This window comes from Rhinopithecus bieti, unplaced genomic scaffold (assembly GCF_001698545.2).
Source record: "Rhinopithecus bieti isolate Rb0 unplaced genomic scaffold, ASM169854v2 scaffold_36517, whole genome shotgun sequence".
Classification (NCBI taxonomy): domain Eukaryota; kingdom Metazoa; phylum Chordata; class Mammalia; order Primates; family Cercopithecidae; genus Rhinopithecus; species Rhinopithecus bieti.
Genome location: NW_016816437.1, coordinates 443,135 through 450,786, shown reverse-complemented (window position 1 = coordinate 450,786; position 7,652 = coordinate 443,135). Strand labels below are relative to the sequence as shown.

General features: G+C 37.4%; 1 pseudogene; it reads right to left on the bottom strand.

The window, feature by feature from the left end:
* Positions 1-6,013: 6,013 nt before the first annotated feature.
* On the bottom strand, positions 6,014-7,015 carry LOC108517097 (glycogenin-1 pseudogene; annotated as a pseudogene).
* Between the last annotated feature and the right edge of the window lie 637 nt (positions 7,016-7,652).

Here is a 7,652-nt window from a genome sequence, read left to right as displayed (position 1 = left end):
TTCTGACTAATAGATAATGAAGAAAAAGTAAGAAAGGTAAAATTAGGTTATTTCCGGATTTTGTACTTGGGCAAGAGGATTCTCATGATGCTGTGATGTCATTGATTGAGAAACTGATTTGAGGTGAAACAGACTTGTAAAGAATAAAAAATAAATTTATCTTTAGAAATGTTTAATTTATGTTATGGTGGTTATTTCTAGTAGAATTTAGGGGAAATTGCATATGTACATGACAGTAACAGGTGGCAGCCAAATGCCTAGGAAGGTAGGGACGGGTTCCCAATGAAACCTCACCTCTAAGCCAAAGACCATGTAATGCCTGAAAGCCAAACTACAAGTTAAATTTTTAGACCGGGCTGAGAACTTGTCTTCCTATTTGGCATGCATTCCTCACCCTTCACTTATTTTACAGATACCTACCCTTTGCTATTTGGTTTTCTACACTTTCATGCCCAACTTTGAGTGGTGTCTTCACTTTAACCTTTTTTGCATACTTACAAACCAATCAGCATGCACTCCCCTTCCTGTGCCTGTGAAGACCTCAGACTCAGTCAGTAGAAGAAGGGATGGCCTGACTTTGGGAAGGAGATGGTCTGACTTCAGGGAAGAGAGACAGCCTGACTTCAGGGAAGAGACAACCTGACTTCAGCGAAGAGAAACTGCTCTTCCCATCCTCTCTCCAGCTCCCCGCTCTGCTGAGAGCTGTTTTCGTTGCTCAATGAAATTCTCCACCTTCACCATGCTTCAACAGTCTATGTGAACTCACTCTCGGATGCTGGACAAGAGCTCTGGACCCACCGAATGCAGGTACTCAGAAAGGCTATCACACTGACCCTTTGCCCTCTCTGGTGTAGGGCAGCCACTCCATGCTACAAGGCAAGGGGCCAACTGAGCTGCTAACACACCACCATCAATAGATGGTGAAACTAAAAGAGCATGTAACACCCACTCTGGGGTTTGGGGTCACAGGCACCCTCACCAGGGCACTGCTGCATTCCCCAGGAGGTAACTCATCTGGTCTGTCCATGGGCCCTGCATGGAGTCTGCTCCTTCGTTGACGCCCAAAGCAGCCAGCTCAATACCACACCCTCTCACTCATGTGCTCCCTCCCACAAGGAGTCAAGCATAGCAGGCTGAGTCGGGGGACACTCCTGCCGTGAGTCCAGTGAAGGGGTAAAGAAAAATCCTGCATCACATGCATGGTCTAGTTCATATCTCTCTCTATCTCCATCTCCATCTTCATCCAAATTTGTATCCATACCTACAATATCTAGCTTTTTGTTTATTTTATTGATTGTTGAAAATTTAAGTTTTAGTTCAGATGACACCCTGAGATTGTGTCAGGGTAGTTAGAACATATATAATTCTAGTGGTGGAAGAGATAATTACGTCTCCTCCTTATGTCAAATAGTTTCCTGATGTTTTGCTGATGCTTTGAATTCCGTAATTACATATAATGTTCAAATCAGATGCTCCTAGATAAATAAGGATGACTGACAACTGAGCAGTTAAACTATTAAATCTGGGTAAAAGGGCAGCATAGATCAAAGTCAGAAATTTGCCTAAACAGTCCTCCAAAATTTTTTTTAAAGAATAAATATCTTAATAACATTTTATGTCACAGTAACCTGAAATATGTGTTAATGCGTCTTCCTTAATATAACCTAAAGACCAGATCATTTATTCAACAATTCTCTGCACATATAGGTATTTAGAGGTAGGCATAAACATAATATCTAGGTTTTGTTTATTTCTAGTCTAAATAATTTTTCTAATTCTTGACTCTGACTTTAGTATTACCAGTCTTTCATGTAGATTTATAGCCAATTATATTTATCATGCATTATTTTATCTAGAAAACAGCATAAATGGTGACAAACACATTTTTTCCTTGACTTTATGGCTTAAATCAGCCTGTGTAATAATTTTATAAGCCTACCAACAACATGCAAGAATACCTTGAGATACATTAGAGATATTAAACCAAGTTTATCAAAGCATCTTGGAGGTGACTCTGATATCCATCTACATATATTATGCAATTCTTCTCAAATATCATTACATCACATCAATCAGTAATACAAATAATACCAGGAAACAGAAATCTAGTTCAAATGACCAAGGGGACTGGAAACTTTATTTGTAGAAAAAATGAATGTAGGAAGCATGTTGCAAATTATACAAAACTATTGCTAAAAATAATATCATTAATACCAACAATACTTCTCCAATATCTCTACCCTCACTAGCATTTGCTTGTTTACTTTCTTTGAAACCATAGATCTTGTTGTAGGCAATTTCTTATACAAAAGGATTGAACACATTTTCGATGTCCACAATTTTGGCTCTACATATTCTTTCAATTTAGCAAAATCTAAGAATCCATCTTCACTTGAAAGATTAAACTGCAGGAACTACAAGTATTTTACATTTCAAAGTGTTTTTATTGTCTGTCAGATTTACAGATCTATTGAGTTGGCAGAAATTATCAATTTGATTAAGCTAAGTTTAATAATAATTATTATTAGTTTTGCTATGTGTTATTCATGTATTCATGCAGAAAATACTGATTCAGCACCTATCACAAGTTTTCATAATCTACTGTGCACAGGATGGGATAATTATGGCAAGACAGATGAATATTCTACCATCCCTGAGCTTAAATTCTAATGAAGTTAGACAATGAATTAAATTTGAAGCACACTTTGACAAAGGAAGAACAGAGTATATTAGAATAAGCAATAGTAAAGAAAAACACTATAATCTATGGGATGAAAAAATATGGAACAGATACTATTTAAACTGAAATTAAGAAGATGAATAGATGTTGATAAAAAATGCTGGTACTGATGACATTAGAAAATGATATGAGAGGTTAAAAAATTGGAGTATGTTCCTGGGACAGGGATCCAATTCCTAAAGGAAATGACACCTATTCCAGTTATTATGCCTGCATACAAATTACAACATTTATGGCATAGATAGCCATTTGCTACACTCAGATTTTGTGGATCAGAAAAATATTTGGCTTACATGTGTGGCAATTGATGCTGGCTGGTGACTTTGTACTTCAGTACATGGACTCTTTTTTTTACATGGACTCTTTTGGGCTTCCTCACAGCATGGTGCTACCTTCTACAGATGAACATATTGACAGAGCTAGAGCTAGAGATGAGGAGAAAGAGAGAAAGAGACATAGAGGAAACAGTGATGGGGAGAGGGAGAGACAGAAAGACTGAGATGAGAGAGAGAGAGAGAGAGGGAAAGACATAAAGAGACAGAGAGCGAGATGTGGAAACTCTTTCTTTTTATGACTAAGCCTTAGAAGAAATCTAGGATCATTTCCAACATACTCTACTGGTTACAGAAAGTGCAGGTTGTCACTCAGATGCAAATAGAGGTAACAGAAACTGTCCATCTCAACCACAGGAAAGCCAGTCATATATGTAACAGTCTTCTTTGGAAAATGCAGTTTTCCATAGTCCACCTGAGTAGTTCAAAATGTTTAGAATTACTAAAGCATGGTGTGAAAGAGGGAGGGAATTCAGTGATTTACAAGATATGGGGAAACATAGTTTTATTCGAAGGAGTCTGGCAAGATGTTAATGGGTTTTCATGTAGGAAAATGACTTCAGCAGATTAGTGTGTTACAAAGATCTCTTCATGTGATTACTTTGTTAAAAGGGAACAAGTCTAAATATGCAGAGTATTGCAGTTGCTTATTTGAAAAACTTGTGTAAGTTAGGACAAAATCAGAGCACTGAGAAATAAAACAGAACATACTATTAGCACTTAAAATGGGAAGGGGGTGTGATTAATTAGTCATAAGGAGTTAGGCAGAAAAAAGAGTCTAAATGGTTAACATATTTCTGGCTTAACCAACTTGGTGAATGGTGGTACCATATAAAGAAAGCAAAAGAGGAGTATAGTTAAAGGAAAAATTGTGAGTCGGTGATGTACATCCTTGGTTTTAAGTAGAGATTTTGAGTAAGAAATGGAATACTTTGGAAGTCATAAGACAAGATAAAACTGGAAATATAGATGTGAGGAATTTTCAATATACAGAGAGCAATTGAAATCATAGGTGCTTAAGAGATGGATTTATAGTAGTACATAAAAGTGGAAGAAAACCAAGTCTGAATGGTCCTGTGACACACTGACATTTAAAGGCTAAGAGTGATAGCAAACATGTATTGGAATTGTTATTTACTATGTTCCGGTCAGTGTCTAATTGCTTTACAAGTTTGGTCGTGTGTGCTCTTACAGTAATCACATGAAGTAAGTGTTATTGTTATTTTTTAATGAATAAGAAACAGAATTGAGACAGACTAAGAGACTGTACATGAATTCCAACTTGGATATTTAAGTCCAAAGCCTATGTTTTTCCTGACCACTGTGATTTGCTACTCAGAAAATTAATTTAATGAGAAGAGATGGAAAGAATGAATAGCACAGGTGCCAGAGTGACAGAAAGAGAACCAGTACTGAACAGAGTCATCAACATGATAGAGAAAGAGCGTTTCAAAAAAATAATAATGTGTTAATAGTTTCAAATATTTTTAATGTCTTCAGGTGATTTGGTAAGTTTGGGGAAGATAAACTACAACTGAGAAAATAAAATCCAATTTTATTAAAATCACAAGATATTAATATTATTTTAGAGATACAAATATATTTATCTTAAATTATTTGACCACATATTTCATCCTCAAAATTGGAAGTAGCTATTTATTTCACACTATAAATCAAATATTTTCAAAATATCATTTATTTAAAAGTTTAGATCAAAGAATAAATTCAAATGACTGAGGATATTGGGGCAACATCTTTTACTATTTATTGGAGTTCATATATTAATTTGAACATTTTAGGGAGATTTGTTCCTTCTGCAAAGTTATGTTGGCATGTTGGTTTAAATTAAAAAAACACATTAAATTACTTGCCAAAGCACAAAACTGAAGAGATCCTGTCAGCATCTCTTCAGCCTCAGAACTTCACACTAGCAGTGGTTCCCACCTCCAGCTACTTCCATTACTCCTAAAACCAGCCTTCATGTACACTTTCTGAGGTGCACACGGTGGATGGGCCACACCTACTTCTCAAAACCTAAATTCTATCTGCATGTTTTTCTTCTTAAGATGTTCCAGATCTTTTCAATCACCATTTCTGAATCTTTTTTTATGGTAGTAAGCCTGCATTTTTCATACAGCGTGCCACTGCAACATTTTAGCATTTAGCATTTAGCATTCTGCTCATCTAACTGCAATGAAGAGGCCAGAGTTGGGTGCCACGCTGGCAAAGCTGCATGCCTAGTGACTTACACAGTATTCAAAATGTGTATTCATGGATGCAGATACTCTGATTCTAGCAAATATTGATGATCTTTTTGAGCGAGAAAATTTGTCCTGTATAAAACTTACTGCATATAGAAAACTGATGGACATCTTCAGACACTAAGACTAGGAAATAAAATGGGTTAATGCTATTTGTTGATACATTTATGGATCACTCAGCATAATTAAAGCATATGCATAAGGTAAAGCATAATTCTGCTTTACCTGAAAGCAGAATTATAATCACTCACTCTGGCAGCACAGAGCAATTCTAAAATACAGGTCTAGTGAAAGGTACGTACAACCAGCAACCGAGCAAGGGACAGATGCCATGTCCTCTTCTGAAGGGAGTGACTGATTTGGAACCAGGGTCTGCAGATTTTAAAAATTGATATAGTCACTTTAACAGTTTAATAATGAGTTGCCTTTACTATGTATGTTGACAATCAGCAAAAGTGAGAATTTCTAAAATGTGCTAAAGAGAATTAAAAAGTAGTACACTGTCCATATAACGGAATTGCCGCTTCACAACTTTTGCCCAGTTCTCGCCTGTTGTCCTGTGAAAACCTCTCATCTAATGAGTTTTAGTGAAAGTCTCTTGAAGCCATAACAGACTTTTCTCAACCTAGCTCTAGGTACTAAGTATTAGGAACACGTGTCCACAGGAAATGGCAGTGTTTCTACTGGAGGTAAGTGTCACGTGTCCTCTTGATGTCAAAGGAATCTTGTCCCATATAATCATCCTGGCCCTATTCCCACCACTCCTTCTGTTCTTCCAAGGATACAAAAAGCTGTGCCATAGCTGGAATCTCCCCAAGGGACAGATATGATATGCCTCCTGAGATATCTTCCACATTTACATATGAGCAGGTGTCTTTGACAAGGTCAAATTGTTGAAGCAGAGGTAAAACATTCATGGTAAAGATGCTCCACCACAGGATGAGAAATGCTGAATGAATCACATTGGGATCATGGGACTCACTTTTGACATTTTTTTGTGTTGGGATCATAACTATAATTCTATGATTTGGCTCATTCTAGGAAATGCACAACTTTGGCACTTGCACCAAACACTTTAAATGCTGGGAGGTAGGAGTATATAGAGATGTCACTTGGGTTATAAATGAACAGCAGGTGTTTTCTGATGTCTGTTGTTGCCCAGATGCTTAAAAAATGTGTTCAGTAAGCCTTGGCCTCCACTGTCAAAACTACCTTGCTCAGAAGCAAGATGCAACAGTTGATTATATGTTTCAACCGAAGGCTGATAAACAAAGATTCTGGAATTGAAGCAGTTAGGCCACCCTTGGTTGGGTGCTGCTGACAATTCTTCTTGCTCAAAAAGATCATCAATATTTGCTAGGATCAGAGTATCTGCATCCATGAATACACATTTTGAATACTGTGTAAGTCACTAGGCATGCAGCTTTGCCAGCGTGGCACCCAACTCTGGCCTCTTCATTATGGTTAAATGAGCAGAATCGCTGCTGTCCAAGACGTTTACCATGATTACTTCATTAAAGACTGTCTCTAAAACTTTTTTCATGGAGTTTGAGACTTGCGGGGTGGCGAACACGACCAGTCTTCTGTGGTCCTGTGCTGTTTTAGAGGTGAGCCCCGGACCAGGGCAGCCCTTTGGTATAGGCATAGTTTGTGGTCAGTGTTACAAAGGCCTGATCTGTCATGGTGCTGCCCAGGGGTGCGGGTGGCCGGGGCAGCTGCAAGTCGGTGGCTCAGAGAAGCCTGTGCCTGGAGGTAGCAGGAACAGCGACAGGGCGTGAATCTATTCCATCAACCCTGGGGTACTCACTGCTTCTTGCAGTAATTTCTTGGTCACTCCTATTTCCTTTTTGCTTTTCCATCTTCTTTTTTTTTTTTTTTTTTTTTTTGGTGAACAATCTGAAACATATATTTAACACACACGACTTTATAATTATTCAGTTCATTAAGATGACTCTCTTTTAAAATATTTTAATTTTGTGGGTACATAGTAGGTGTATATGTTTATGGGGTACATGAGATGTTTAGATACAGGCATGCAATGTTTGATAATCATATCATGGAAGATGGGTATCTATCCCCTCAAGTGTTTACCCTTTGTATTATGAACAATCAAATTTTACTTTTAGTTACTTTAAAATGCACAAATAAATTGTTATTGACTATAGTCATCCTGTTGTGCAATCAAATAGTATGGCTTACTCCTTCTTCCTATTTTTTGTACCCATTAACTATCCCCGCCTCCTCACATCCCCCTAGTACCCTCTCCAGCCTATAGTAATCATCTTTCTACTCTATATCTCCATGAGTTCCATTGTTTTG